We start from the raw sequence: 16633 nt of genomic DNA, 5'->3' as shown, positions 1-16633 counted from the left end.
GACTTCAAGATAGATTAGAATCCACAAAAGTGTGGAATAGATTATAGAGAGTAGTGTAGGTGTTTCACTTGGTGAGAAATTTAGGTTTGGGGATTTTTAGTATGTTGTGGATGGAAACAAGATGGAGGGTACAGGGTGTCATCCTGAGTTTCTTCTTCTTCCTTCTCCTTCATGGGTTTGGGTGGTATACTGTAATTGGACAGAAAAGTCTGCACTGCAGGCTTCGAAGGATCAGTTATTGGGTTAAAAGGGAAAATAATCTAGGTGTCAGTTCTTAATTGGATAGTTAAAAGACCTTGTAACAAGAGATTGTTAGCCATTTTGTGCCTTTTAATGAAAAGCTGTCAAACTCACAGTTGTGAGACTGTTTTACTGATAAGAAATAATAAACACCTGAGTCCAAACATGAAATAATGTCTCAAGTGCCTTCAATCCAGACCCAGAGAAACTGATACTTGACGAAAACCAGAATCCAGGAAAATTCCTCCAGAGATAAACATCTCAGTGATTGGACATTCAGAGAATGCGGTGGAGGGAGCCAACTCCCGTGACATGCAGGTCGCAGCACGGACCAGACCCGAGAACAGAAGACCCATTACGGTCGTGTAAGCTATCAAGAAATCAGAATGGGGGGTAACTTCTCAAAAACTGAATCAGATGGAGATATTTATGAAACAGCATCCAATTTGAGTCCCAAGACAGGAACTGGAACTGTCTTTCCAGCCCCTCCTGGTCGACAGGGGCGGGGCCGGCCCCATCCGACATTAGGCTTGTTACAGGGGCAGTGTCGCGGCGGCCTGACGTCAGCTTTGTTCCATCCCCTCTTGCTTCTGAGACCCAGCCCACAATACAGTGCGAGGGACCCAGATCGAGTGGGTTGGACATCATTACACGGCCTGGGGCCGCCCCTTCCCTCCAAGCAGTGCAACCTCGAAGTCTACCCAGAGCCCCCCCTCCCAGAATCCAAGCCACCGCTGCTCGACGCGGGCTACACAGAGCCACAACTACAGGTGTACCCCTGGACTCAGCACTGCCCACTGCAGGAGCAGCATTGCCTGCTGCAGCCCGAGCACAGGGCTCAGTGGCACCAGTGATGGCGGCGACTACAGCCGCCGCAGTGGAGCCTGAAGCCAGATTGGGTTTCATGCAGCCACACCATCCAGCAACAGCATCACCAAGTGGATCAACACCACCACTGCAGCCACTTCAGCCACATTACAGGAGTTTTAATGCATCTTTTCCAGTTTCTTTTTCAGACGAACAGAACACAATGAATATATTACCAGGTCAATAGGGAGTGTCGGAACAAGACACAACTGCAGCACACTTTCCAAAGACTGATCAGGAGAACAGAGCTCAAGCCACGGGTGATCCAGGGGCACAACATACACCAGTTCAAGATATCAACAGTGAAAATACTATAACCATCATAGCCAGACAAGACATTTCTATGTCATCACAGATCCCACCCTGCTTTTGGCCCACAACAGGCAAAACTCCAGCATTTCACCTGTCTGCCCCAAGAGCTTGGTTTCCACGGCAACAGTCCAACTCCACGATTCACCCACGTGTTTTCCCATTTTCAAAAGACTTTTTACGACAGCTCTTCCTCCAACTCAGGGAATGTGCTCAGGAATTCTGTCCTGGTTAAGGGCAAACTTGGGAGAAAACCTCCAAAAGGGGCCCCTCCAGAAAGCAAACTCGCACGGCTCCTCACCCCAACCAGTTCGGGAAGGATTTCCCTGGAGACAAGTGGAAAGAACCTGTTTATTTCAAAGGCAAAGCACTCCCCAGCACACAAAATGAACAATATTGGATGACAAAACTCATTCACTGCTCTGAAAAGATGACAAATTCAGAAAGTCTTTCTGGTGGGTGGTTGCTCTGTTATCAGTCCCTCCGGTGCTGGGAAAGGGCGCAGAGTAGGCCCCAACAGGCTACAAAGTACGAGCTCGCGGTGTTTCCCCGGGTCCCAGTCTGGAGCAGGTTTGAATGGTTCCAAGAAAAAGGAGAGAAAAACAGTCCAGGGAAAACTCGGACTGCCTCAGCTAGCTAAACTAGCTAACTAAAAAGCAAAAGGAGTGCAGTGTTCTGCCCCGTCTGTGCTCAGACAGCAACAGTGGAGTTCTGTGTTCCAGCAGACTATGGGGGAGAGTGCAGCTGATAAAACAACTCTGTGCTTCTTCTCCCCACTTTCACTCTCGGCCAGTCTTGAAGGCACAAAATATAACATCCAGCATAAACAGAACACCCAATAGGGGATACAAGCATCATAACATCATTCTAGGACATTCCTACCATGACATAGTGGTCACTTTCCTCAAACCTCCTTTCCAGGGCAAGATGGCAACACCCTTTCTGCATCCTCTGTAAATACACTCTATATGTCTACCTCAATGCCATCTGCAGTCCCACCAATAGCGGATTCAGCCATTGCACCCTCATTTCTTCTGTGTGCACAACCACAGATGTCCCTCCCAATGCCTCAGACAAGAGGGGAAAGGGTGCATGGGATGCATGTAACCTTCAGGCCAGAAGAAGGCACATCCTCGCAAACTACAAATCCACAGAATATGTCCATGGATTAAGTTCCATCAAACAGAAATGTCCCAAGACATATGTCCAGTTCAACGAACTGGGCAGATATCAGGAAGAAAGCACTGAAAGAAAGAGACTTTGATATAGCAGACACAGATAGCATCACATTGCTAGTGAGATATGGGAGACAAAATCAAAATCCTAGATGGGAAGCTCTGGATCATGAACTGATCAAAAGTTTGTTGAAAGCAGTGAAAATTAATGGCCTCAGTTCCCCATACTTCAAACAGCTTTTGAGAGGCACATTCAACAATTATAATTTGGTTCCTTTTGACTGTAGGTACATTGCCTCAACAATTTTTACAGATTCACAACTCCTGCTGTGGAACGCAAGATGGCGGAGAGCCTTCATTCAACTGAGAAATGGTTATGTGGGAGGATGGCATGCAGTTCTCACACTGGCTCAATTAGCAGGAGATGAACCCCATGACAAACCTGAAGATCAGTCAGCAGAGTTGCTTTGAGACATGATTGCAGACATCAAAGAGGAAGCACAAAAGGCAATTTTGCAAATTGCACCAGTTGGAACTCCAGAAGGCATTTACATAGAAATAAAGCAAGGTCTTTCTGAGTCCTTCACATTCATTCATCAATTGTCTCATGCAAGCAGTGGACAGACAAGTAAGTGATGAAGCAGCAAAGCCAAATCTGCTTCAAAGTCTCGCTTTTGCAAACGCCAATGCAGAGTACAAACGTATAATTAGTGCCATGCCTGGTCAACCAACCATGACTGAAATGATAGAGGCATGCAGTAAGGTGGGCACACCTCAGCACATCGCAGCAATCCAAGCAGGCATTTGGAGAGAACAGGTCAGGGAAACTCCTTCAAGCCCAGGATGAAAAACTTTCAAGAACTCTTGCAGCACTTTATCCAATTTTTTTAACAGGGCAACTCCACAGAAAATGCGGCAGGACCAAGTTGTTGCCCAAGATGCGGAAAAGAGGAACACTATGCAAATCAGCGTTATTCAAAATATGACATAGATGGAAATCTTTTACCATGAAAAATGCTTCCCAGTGAGGGAAACCACTGTGTAAAGATACAAGTATTAGTAATGATTCAACTACCCAAAATGTCTCTGAAGACAGAGCATTTGGGAAATGTCAGTCAGATCCTATCTGCAGGGTCATCAGCTGATTCACCAATGAATCAGAGTTTTGGGGATTGCTGGTATTGAGTCTGTAACCTTTGTTATTTCTGTTTTTTATAGGTAATACTGATAAATAGAGATTGTTGTTAATGTTATATGAATGCTTAAAAAGGGGTTGTCTTAACTTCCTCAAACACTTCCTGTTGATAAGTTGATTATATAATGTGAATTCTCTGATTTTTGTGATAGTAATTATTATTAAGGTATTGTTGTAGTATTTACAGCTGGCTTTCATGTGTTTTACTATCTCTTTGTGTGACCACCTACAAGCCACGTGTCTCTTCAGGATCCTGCTTTTTGTTTCCTAACTACTCATATGTTTTCTTTGTCCAGACTGCTAGTCTCATGGTTTTCTTCAGTTATTATTACAGAAGCACTCTAGCAGAGTCCAGCAGTAACTGATTTATTAAAAATATGGATATTGATCTAGTACCGATATCCAACTGTGACGGACGAAAACTCTCTAACAGTTTAAAGTTAAAAAGTGTATGTTTATTGCAATGCCGGGCAGTGTGCAGGATGGCTCCCAAATACACACCGCAATTTACAGGTGATTACAGAGTCCTTTTATCCATACAAGTATTGAATACCCAAAATACAAATGCATATTCATAACTTTGGTGCATCCCATGCCCCGCTTTGTATGGTAATTAGTTCAAAAGCTATTAAGTATGCGTAGCTTGTTCCTCAAAATGGCTCGGTGGTCCCTTTCATGGGGAGGGATCCCAAAATGAGGAAGTAAATGAAGTCATCCTTGTTTTGACCTTTCTACCTTTTCAATGCAAATATGACAAATTAAGCCTTGGTAGAACTCCCATTCCCTGTCTTTAATTGGTTTCAGAACAGAGGACACCTACAATTGTCTTATGTTCCTAAAAGCTATTTATCAGTTCCTATATTCTTCATTATAAACCCGGGTAACCAAACATTATGTTGACAAGCAATCAATTATTAGTTAACTACTAACTCTTAACTTCATCAAGGCCTACCCATTTATTTTAATTAACTCTAATAAAGCTTATCTCTAACTAAAACCTCAGCTCCTCTAAAATCCCTAAATTCCTTAAAGATTATGTCTCATAACATTAACTTCTTTTTTTGGATTTCAGTTTAATACTAGGTAATCAGTCTCTCATTCAGCTGTACTTCCTCCACCTTCCCATTCTCAGTGTCCAGATCCAGACTCACAATCCTGACTGTGACCACTTTCAGACCTTTGAAGAAGAGGTTTGCTGTGTTCGAAGAACTTCTATCCTGAAGGAAACTTTGGAGGGATTCAATTACTTGATGGTTGGATTGGTTTTGAATCATAAGGTTTTTTAGTTATAACTGTTATTTTTAAGAGTCTTGTTTTAAAATGTGTTAAGTGACACCCACCAATTAGAGTTCGGGCTCTGGCCAAGCTCTAGCTCTACTTGGATGGGGTGATTGACAACCAACCCAGATGTTTTCAGCATCAAAAAGTATTCAAGTCATTTTGGCTTGGCAATTTGACCATATGTGACAGCTGAGCCTACTTTCAAAGGGAGTTTGGAGAAACATGAATCCGGACATGATTTTTCCAATTCTCTGCTGTTTTAAGGTTTATCAGCTGCTGCAGACTCTGGGATGAAAGTTCAGTGTTGTAGTGCTTGGTAATTGTATGATTTTGCATGTGTTATTGATTATGTGTATTATCTGATTGATTCCTAATTGCTGTTAGTTTCTTCTTTACCCCATGCATTGTTTTGCTCTTGATGTTTTCTCGTACTCATGATCAAAGAATGTTAGTAATAGCAACTTATGTCATCATCTTACATTTCTCTATGCAATTTTGCAAAACAGAACTTATCAATGTTTTATTTTTCCCATCAGGGCCCATTCTTCACCTCCAGGATTTTGAGAAAATGCTCCAGTCCTTGCGGGGGTGTGGATTTGTTCGTGTTTTAGCAGGTGCAAAGTCCAGGTGGATTTCAGTGAAGAATGTGAAATTCTACCAAATGCAAGAAAACGCTGACCTGTCCACAAGCAGAGAATAAGACACACAGATGTGGACTGCACAGAGATTCCAACCCTTGTTTTTTGCCCACAGAAGATTGTGGACTTTGGGTTTTTTCATGGATGTGGGAATCAGTGGTGTTGTAGAATTTTTGTTAGATGATAGCTTAAGCGAAACATGGGGTTCAGTTGAATATGTTTCTGACAGATGGTTGACAAAGTTATCAATGCAGTGTTCATGACCCAGACAAGAGGGGGAGTTGTTGGAACCCTGGATGCTGAGAATTTTAAACTTTCTGTGCTGAAAGGCACAGACTCACAAGAGAACACTGCATTTGACCTGAGGTTGTGGAGAAGGCTTCCAAAATTGATTAATAGCACTGGGATTATGGGTGTGTAGTTGGTTAGAAGTATATAATATCACAGGGTGGAAAACTTAGAGTTTGGGGTTTTAGAATATAGAAATAAATATGAAGCAAAATGGAGGTTTTTGGGCGGAGACTTCTTCTTTCTTCTTCACCTTCTTCTTCCTTCTTCTTCATGGGTTTGGGTGATGTTTTGTAATTGGACAGAAAAGTCTGCACTGCAGGCTTCGACGGATCAGTTATTGGGTTAAAAGGGAAAATAATCGAGGTGTCTTTTCTTAATTGGATAGTTTGGTCTTTAAAAGACCTTGTAACAAGAGATTGTTGGCCATTTTATGCCTTGCTAATGAAAGGCTGCAGAACTCATGGTTGTGAGGCTGTTTCACTGATAAAAAATAATAAACACCTCAGTCCGAACATGAAATACTGTCTCAAGTGCCTTCAATCCCAACCTTGAGAAACCGATAAGTATAATTTCTTAATTGGATAGTTTTTCCTTAAAAGACATTGTAGAGATAGATACAGGGCCATTTTGTAGCTTGTTAGTGAAATGTTGTAGAACTCACGGCTTGTAAGACTGTACTATAGATAAGAATTAATAAACATCCCAGTCCGAACACGAAATACTATCTCGAGCACATTTAATACTGACCCTGACCAAGGCAGAAAAAGAAGATAAAACTCAGCAGTACGCTATTTTTTCTTTTACAGCTTCAGAAATCTGAGACTTCAGTGGGAGGAAAAACCACAGCTATTAGCAATGCTGATGTTAGTACTGATGTGAGGGAACATGTCTTCATAATGTTCTCAGACTTGGAGGTTTGTGCAGCATATGAAATTAAAATGGGCAAAGAGGTCTGAGAAGTACTGAGGTTTAATAGAACAGGAAAAGTGGTGGAGCTGAAAAAAATGAGTGACTGCTGCTTAACTGCAGCAGTGATATGCAGTCACAAAAGCACTTTTACCAGCTGTCTGCTACTTAAAGACGATAAAATTACTTTTCCTTTTGTTACAGCACTGAAAGAGTTGTTGGAGCACAGGAGCAGGCTTAATGGAAATTGGGCTGAGCAGAGCATGAATCTAGTTTTGCATCTCTTGTCAGAGCTAAGGCTCAGCATAGTCCCTTTAGAACTAACTTGAGTTCAAGACTGAAGAACTGACAAAAATTGTCCTTTAGTCTAGCACTGGGTAGAAGAGACTGTTACGTGACCACAAGGAGAAAGAGTCTTAAATAAATAGTAATAGTAATGAAAAAACATAACCTCTGTGGGAAGAGGTTTACTGTAATATCTACATGAAATTTGATTCTTAAGAAGACAATTTTGCTTTTTTTTCAATTTTTCAGACAATCCTTGTGAGTGTTCCTGTGAAGGTGTTTTGTTTTGGGTTTTTTGGAGGACGGAGTTAATTTTTAGGGACTTAACAGAGTTTGATTAAGTGAAACTCTGCAAGACTTCTTCATCTCCTGATTTTGTTCTAAAAATGCTTAAATCCAAAGTTAGTGGAGTTTTGCATGAGAAATTGTGGATGTGACAGTTTAGTCAGAGAGAGAGAGAAACAGATAGCTTTCCCAGGCATCATCCTGGGGAAAGCAGTGGGAACATTCAGAAAAGGAATTAAAATAATTCTTATCTTAAGTCTCTGCAGCTGGTGTTTGTGAACATGTGAAATGTTTGTACGTGATGTTATGGAAAGATATTTACAAAGAGGTGTTGTTCCTAATTAACCAATGGGGTGACAGGTGTTATTAGAGCAAATCAGGTTCTGGGTGAACGATGTTGCTTATAAAAATGCAAAGTTTTGTAGTAAAGAGAACTTTTTGTGCCTTCTGAAAGTGCATGTAGTGTGTTGCCTTCATTCCCATTCCTGACTCAATGGTGACAAGAAATAGCAGCCATGTTTGTTAAATGTGGGGAAAACACTATGCTCTTCTGAGGCCCTGAGAAAGAATATTAAAGAGGATTTTTTTCCAAAATACTCATTTGCCATTAGCAGGAAGTCCTATTAGAAAGAAGGAGGAAAACCACCTTCAAAGTTATCTATTTAAAAAAGAGGGGGAGGCTGGAAAAGAATTAGTGTCCAAGTAACAGTCTAAATATTTCAGTTGTGTTTGGATTGAGAGCACTGGGTTGAAAATTGCCTGGATGATGAACTGAAGCCTAGTTGAAGTGAAGCTCAAAGAGGCTTAATTTCAAGTGTAGGACACTTGGTCACAAATGTGTATTATATTTTAGTTGCTGTGTCAACAGGCATCGATGTTTTGTGTAGATTTGTTGGGCCTGACAAACAGTATGCCAAAGGTGTTCTGTCTCTAGTGAAGAAGACACTTGAAAACAGGTCAGCCATCAGTTGAATTATTGATTTTGTGTGGTATAAGAAATGAACTTGGTGCATCTGGGAAGGTAGTTCTGATCTCAGTACCATTCCATGGGCACAAGCAAAAGCTCAGTACTCCCTGTTCTAATTTGTACATTCACACGTACCCACTCGGACCTTATTTCTGATCATCTGATTGAAATCAGGGGGGACTAATGGGAGGCTTTGCTGCTGTATAATATCACAATTACATTATAATGACCATAATTTGTTCTCTCTGAGCTTTATCTGCTGTGGTCAGTTTACACATGAGCGGACACTTTGGGGTCAAAGCCCTTCAACATTGTTTTTGTCAGGGAGCCAAAAGGTGACTGTAAAGTTCATTGAGCTGTTTGTACCCAGTGCTTCTTCCAGGCATGCTCTGAGGGCTGAGACACATGAATGAGCACAAAGAATGATTTATTCTGACACTGAGAGGATGAACAGAATTTTAGGAAGTTGAATCCCTGGCCTAGGATAAGCAAAAATGCTTCTCTCCCTGCCTTCCCCCAATCCCCCATTAATGCAGCCTCCGCTGGGTTTCAGAGTGTCCCCAGTGGGCTGCAACGGGGTCTGGATAGTGCAGTCCTGCTCGGCACAGGCCTGTCTGCCTGTCCGAGTTCCCAAGCAGTTCTTAGCCACAGGCAACCTTAGCAAGCTTAAGTGATATCTGCTCTTTTAGTGATTATCAGCTCATTGTGATTTCAGCTCTTAGCTTGCTAGGGCCCGCAGGCCGGCAGATGCAGGGAGAGACAGGAGAAGCACTGTGTGGGGTTCCACAGGAGTGTCTTTACTGAATCTTCTGTGAAGGTTCCCAAGGACAGCTCTTCTGCCGAGCTGGGCAAAAGTAGCTCTTTATATAGGGTACAGGGGTTTTGGAAATTGTCCAATAGTAAGGGTCAAAGGAAAGTGACCTATAGTCTTACAGAGAGATAAGCAAGGGTCTGAAGGCAGAATAGAGGGGCTTCTAAGGTCCTGTCATCATGACTCGGCATTTCCTATCTTAGGCTTCTGGCCGCCAGGGAAGCCTTGCAGGCCCTGGGCCGGTTATACCCCATGTCACAAGATCTTGGTACATTTAAAAGAACTAATGTCCTGTTAATTAGCACTGCACGAGGTAGCACTGGCCAGACTAATTACTATCTTTGGGACTGCTGTGTCCAACTGGCTGGCTAAAACAATAAAGAGATGGCAAGGGATTAACTGACTTTTTTGACAGTGGTTCAGATGCTGACTTGAGGAGCTCCAGTCTTCTTGCAGAGGCTGCTAGTAGGCTAAATTTGCTAGGACTCTGTCAAAAGCCAGTTCAATTAGTTAGCTAGATACTGAAATGCATTTGTATTTCTTTAATATTAGGCCAAATCATTGAAAGAAATCTAGTTAAGGAAACTTGTAGCTGAATTGAAACAATAGAGGAGCAGGGAGGAATTGATGGACTTAGTGTCATCATGCAGTACTTACAGGATAGACAGGGTATCAGACCTAGCCAGCATGGGATTAGGAGGGGTAGGTTGTGTTTGACCAACCTGATCTCCTTTTATGACCAGGTGATCTGCCAGGTGGATGCAGGAAAGGCTGTGGATATTGTCTATTTGGACTTCAGCAAGGCCTTTGACACTGTTTCTCACAGTAAACTCCTGAAAAAGCTGGCAGCCCATGGCTTGAACAGGAGCACTCTTTGCTGGGTTAAGAACTGGCTAGATGGCCAGGCCCAGAGAGTGGTGGTGAACGATGCTGCATCTAGCTGGTGACCAGTCACCAGTGGTGTCCTTCAAGGGTCTGTGCTGGGGCCAGTTCTGTTCAATATTTTTATTGATGACATGGATGAGGGTACTGAGTTCATCATTAGTAAATTTGCAGATGACACTAAGCTGGGAGTGTGTGTTGATCTGTTGAAAGGTAGGAGGGCTCTGCAGAGAGACCTGGAATGGTTGGATAGATGGGTAGAGTCCAATAAGATGAAGTTTAATAAGTCCAAGTGCCAAATCCTGCGTTTTGGCCACAATAACCCCCTGCAATGTTATAGGCTGGAGATGGTGTGGCTGGACAGTGCCCAGGTGGAAAGGGACCTGGGGGTACTGGTCGACACCCAGCTGAACATGATCCATCAGCATGCCCTGGTGGCCAAGAAGGCAAATGGCATCCTGGCCTGTATCAGAAAGAGTGTGGCCAGCAAGACCAGGGAGGTCATTCTTCCCTTGTACTTGGCACTGATGAGGCTGCACCTTGAGTACTGTGTCCAATTCTGGGCCCCTCAGTTTAGGAAGGAAGTTGAGACACTTGAGCGCATCCAGAGGAGCGCAACAAGGCTGGTGAGGGGCTTGGAACACAAGCCCTATGAAGAGTGGCTGAGGGAGGAGGGGTTGTTTAGCCTGGAGAAAAGGAGATTCAGAGGTGACCTTATCACTCTCTATAGCTTCCTGAAAGATGGTTGTAGTTGGGTGGGGGTTGGTCACTTTTTCCAGGCAGCAACTGACAGAATAAGAGGACACAGTCTTAAGCTGAGCCAAGGGAAATTTAGGTTGGAGGTTAGGAAAAAGTTTTTAACTGAAAGAGTGATAACGTACTGGAATGGCCTGCCTGGGGAGGTGGTGGAGTCACCATCCCTGGATGTGTTTAAAGAAAGACTGGATGTGGCACTTGGTGCCATGGTCTAGTTGAGGTGTTAGGGCATGGGTTAGACTCGATGATCTTTAATGTCTCTTCCAGCCTAGTGATTCTGTGTGATTCTGTGACTTCTTCCCATGGCACGGGATGTTTAAGTGGCAGTTCCATTCAACCCAAAGTTCATGTATTGGATCCTAACATTGGTCTGTCTGCAGCCATAGAACTTTGGCTATAAGACTTTTCCCCAACTGTGACTGAGCTAATTCCAAAACTACTGATTTCAAAGATGTGGCTTTTGAGGTGTACAGGAGCTATTCCGCCTCTTGATATTCTTTAATGTCCTATGCTCCAGCTGGCATTGATGAAATCTGGCCTTTCGCTGAGCAGTGTGGGATCTTTTTTGTATTTTGTGTTCTTTTTATCCATGTGGTCAAAAAAATGTCAAGTCTATAACACGCCAAGTGCCTTAGAGCCTCTTTTTCACAGAAAAGAACTAATTAGGTGTGCAAATTAAAAAGGGATGAAATGCTGATATTGACTATGATAGAGGCAACATGATAATAATTTCAGAAGTTAAAAAGAAATATCTCAGCCTCATTCCCTTAAAAGGTGCTTGCATAGGTTGCTTTATACAGCAGAGGCATCTGATTGTCTCAATGCAGGTATCAAACTTCCACAGCTATGGGAGGGAAAATGACCTGTTAAAAGTTTGTGTGGAGGAGTGCCAAGGGAGACAGAGTATGATTAATGATATATATATGCAGATGAAAAGCAGATAAGTGCAGTCAGTGGGTAGTATTTTATGGCCTTGTTTTACTGGAGTCTTCAGATACTTCTCATGTGTGTCAACCCTACATACTTTCATATAAATTTAAACTCCTGGGGAATTTCCTGGCTTCTGTTGCCTGAAGACATGTCTGCAGAACCAGAATTAAAACCCACATATTCCTGCCTTTCAACCTCAGACTGATTTCCCTAAGCCACAATATGTTCTAGATAGGCTACCACTGCTGGCAGCCCATAGCTCTGATTCCTGGAAACTTTAAAATTACTTGTATATGGTGAGAGAGGCATATTTTGCTTTGTGTCCACCTTCATTTGGCTTGTTGAATCGGTCTGGTTTCAGTGCAATGAGACCCATGAGGGTGGCTCTCTTGTCCTTGGTTAAGGAGATAGTGGTGAAGGCGCTGTGACCAGACTGTAATTCAAGATGGGGTTGGCATTCTGATCAGATGAAATGGGAAAGTATCATCTTCAAAGAGGCAAAATAATGAGAAACAGATGTTGATATTTATGAAACTAATTGTACATCAGTTGACCAACTATTTTTGTTCTTAGTAGTCTTGGAATTTGCAGATGTGACCCTACTACAAGATGCCCTTGCTCATTGTAAGGGTAAAGCTACTTTGCATAAGGCCTGAGGACCCTCACTGAGCTGGATTCCTTATGTAGAAGAAGATCATTTGACCTTGGGCATCAACCCAATGCATGTTTCTAAAGCAACCTGATAAAACAATCTGTGCATTTTTTACCACACAGAAAAGGTGTGCGAGAATGACCAGTGACACATGCTATTTCACTGCTAGCAGGGTTTCTTAAATATAACCTGGTGCATGTAAGAGTGAAGAAGTTGCAAGTTTAAAAGCGGATTAGCACCTTGGTTTTAGTGTTGCATTGAAAATAACTCAATCCTTCAAAAATTGCTATTCCTTAAAAAAGCATAATGAGTGGTATCTTTGTTGATTAAAATGTTTCAAGGAACTAAAAATATCAAGAATGCCTTTGCTGACCAGTGCTAGGTGATAGTCTTCAATTTACACAAGAGAAGCAACCAAATTGCATTAGCTTTGGATTAAAAAAGGGAAAAAATACTTCAAAAAGCCAGGCACTTTTTACAGACTTGAAATGTTACATGGAAAAGTGTTGATTACATAAGACTGTTGAATAAAAGCGAAGCAGCCAATTTGGTCCCTTGGTCATCTTTCCAGCCAGGTGACCTCCTTCAGCTGACATCACCTCATATGTCTCTAGCTATTTAAAATTTTCTTTTTTTCTGACAAGCCTTCTACTGAATATTACTTACTTTGAATTTTCTTTTTCCATATATCATGAAAATTATCTGACTATCTCAATGCAGGGATGGCAGTTCTTAAATTCATCCAGCTGTCATTATATATGGCACAATAACTTCTGTTTGCATGTGAGCATTTCTCAAAACTGCTGTATGAATTCAGGCCACTTCTAAACCCCTTCATAGTTTTTACCCTTGTCTTTACCTCAAGTTAGGACTATCTTGTCTTCCAAAAGTTGTCTGTGCTGTTCTGTTATTTAACTCTCCAGTGTCATTATCTTACAACTTGGGGAAACAATGTCTTGATCTGTTTCATTGAGGGGTGTAATTTTCTCTCTCAAGCTGGTTTGTGTATAACCCTAGGCCTTACCAAGCCTAGGACAGCTAGAATCTGGGGAAAAAAGCCACAAAAACACATTTTGAAGATATCCTACAGTGTTTGCAGGAGTAAGATGGTATGGTCTCAGGTAGGTGCCAAGCTTCATTGGAATCAGATATTATTGTGAGTATGGAGTTTGTTAGAGCATATTGTCACTCCCTAGCAAGACAACCTTGACTTCCTATGGGCAAGGTTTTCACTCTGCTAAACTTGATTCTGCAGTCCCTGCCAACCACCATGGTAAGATGGGTACGTGAAGACCACTCTTGTGTACATGGTCTTTGCTTATCACTGAGGTTTCATCTATAGGCTTTGCTTCAGCAACACCCAGCTGGACCTGCACTGTCCTCTTCTGCCAAACTTTCCCACAACCTGGTAACCACTCATGCTGTGGCAGGACTCATTCAGTGACTGGGAACAAAAGCCTATTTCTCCACAGATTAGTGTTAGCAAGCATCATCTTTTCTGAGTGGAGTAGCACATACAGGCAATTTTTAGTAGCCTTGGTATAGTCCTGGTAGACACAGAAATTGCACATTGATGCCCTACAGTTCTGGGCTGCTTTAAAAGGCATTCATGCAAAGCTTTCTGGTGTGTCGACCATAGTTTGCTATATTAAAAAGATTACCTTTTCCTCTGTCAGGCAGTCCCAGTGAGTTTGGTGTAAAAACAACAGGATTTGTTTGTCTCAGCTCCCCTTCTGCTTGTTCTTGAGCTCTCTAGGAGATGAGTGGAGTTTTGCTACCCCTTCCCCCAGGTAGGAGATCTATTTTGAAATTATTTCAAAGGCATGTGATGTGGGATTAGACCAATCTAAATACACACAGTGAGACCTTAAAGATCTAGAAATAAAACAATACACTTTTGAGACAGTATTAATATAGGAAGTAATATAAAAGCTGGTCTTCAATTAGAGGCCTCCAGGGGCAAGTATGGAAAATGCCCATGTGACATAGGGCAAATACAGTTTTAGAAGTTTAGCAAATTAGCATAATTGACAAGAATCCCCAATTAGAAGCACAGTTAATGAGGCAATTCCCCCTTCTGATTCAACCTCTTCTGGAGCTCCCCTTCTGCTAGTTGTTTATGGGAAAGTGTCTGGGGAGGGTAGTTTGTCCTTGGTTCCCAGAAGAAGCAAGAAAGGATAGGGGCCTTTAGGAATGTATTTTGTCTTTCTGTCTAGCAGTAGGTAAAATGCTAGCTATGAATCTATATAGTTATCCAATAACAGGCTACAGAGCTACAAGTATATGTGAAAAATATATAAAAGCAAAAATCAGTTTGGCATCACCAGCATATTTCCCATGTGACCAGAAAACATTGATGCTTCTGCTTTTGAGTAGGTTAGTGCCCAAGGTCTTTCTGAAATATTTCAGGTCGCATGTCTTGAACTCGCCTGAAGTTCATCTTTTGAGCTTCACTATTTCTCTGTGAAGCTCTGAAGAAGACAGGCTCTTTAAAGATCCATTTTGTCTCCATGCCTGGTTGTGGTAGGGCATCTGCTTTCTTAGCCTGTGGTGGGAGGATGGAGGAAACCTGACTCCTCATGGCTGGTAGTGCTTAGGTCTCAAAGAGTGTACCTTCAGTCTACCCTCTAAGCCTGTGTCTAATTCAGCCAAGAGATTGACCTTGCTTCTTTCCCTAAGATTCACACCTCCAAGGCTCTGTCTTTCACACCAGTTGTGTCAGGAAAGTTCTTCCATTTGAAAGACTCTCTGGTGGGTCATTGGCAACTGTTGCTATAAGGTCATAATTTGGCAATTCCAAAGGCAAGAGGAGTGCACTGAGACTTGGCGTTGTATTGCTGAGGTGCCTCCACCACCAGACTCAGCTGCCAGGTCCTCTTGTTCAAGTTGAAGGAATGGAGGTGCTTCCTTCGCTCATATGGATTATGGGTCATCTTCCAAATCTTCTCCAAGCAGTGTTCCATCTCTGAAGCCCAGAGGGCAACTGCACTGTTGAGCTGAGCAGCTTCATGGTTGCACTTTGGAATGGAGGATGGACTGTCTGCCCTTTGAATTACCCATGTAGGGAAATAGCTGGGATTAAGTGGGGATAAGATCTAGCATGGGTGAAAAGCAACTGTACACAGGAAATATGCTGATTAACCTGTTCCTACCTGCATGGGTGGAGTCTGTTGGAGCTGTATTTCGGTATCTGAGAGGAAAATTAAGAGATGTGATGGACCTCCATCCATCCATGCACTGAGTTGTGGGTAACTGCTGCTGTTCCAGGCTCTGTCAAAGTTATTGCATCGTTTCCAGGGCTACTCTGAGGTTGTTGCAGGGACACACAGAGCTTGCGACACAAACCCTCTGCAGAGCCCATGAATAAATTCCCTGGAAGTGTTCAAGGCCAGACTGGATGGGGGTCTGAGCAACCTGGTCTAGTGGAAAGTGTCCCTGCTCCTGGCAGGGGGGACTGGAACTAGATGAGCTTTAAAGGTCTCTTCTAACCCAAAACATTCTATGATTTTATGAGGCAGTTCAGCTAAAGAGTAATGGAAGGGAAAAAAAACAGGAAATAGTTTGTGAAAACACTTTCAAATTACAAAGTACTGAAGGCTACCACACACACCAGGAATTTATGGAAACGATGCACACCAAAATCCCTCTAGAAAGTTGATCTGGGTCATGTTTGGTTATTTAATTATTATTATAGCCAACTGTTCCTACTATTTAAACCACATTTTATGGGGAGAACAATTTGTGGTAGCCCAGAGACATGAAAATTCATATTTTATTTTGTTGGGTTTTTTTTAATAAAGCACACAGCAAAGCTTGAAATGAAAAAGCTAATGAAACCAATATCCTGATGAGTACTTGCACTGAAACTTTTTAAACATGAAAGAAGATATTAAGTAAGCTAATGCTTGAATGAGGAAGACTTTCTAGCATTGACTCTGGTAGGGGTTGAACCATGCTATATTTCAGGCAGTCAGGAAGATAATGAGATTTGTATGTCAAATTATATTTTTCATATATATTACTTAAAGCAATTAATTCCAAACATCAAAAGGCCAGCTTCTTAGTTGTCACATCAGTTTTATAATATGCATTGCTTTTATACTAGCTGTAAGGATCCAGTCTCCAAAATTTCTAGGTTTTGGGGGTTTTTTGAACAGACAAAT

Source organism: Haemorhous mexicanus, chromosome W (genome assembly GCF_027477595.1).
Source record: "Haemorhous mexicanus isolate bHaeMex1 chromosome W, bHaeMex1.pri, whole genome shotgun sequence".
Lineage (NCBI taxonomy): Eukaryota > Metazoa > Chordata > Aves > Passeriformes > Fringillidae > Haemorhous > Haemorhous mexicanus.
This window is presented reverse-complemented; position numbering follows the sequence as displayed.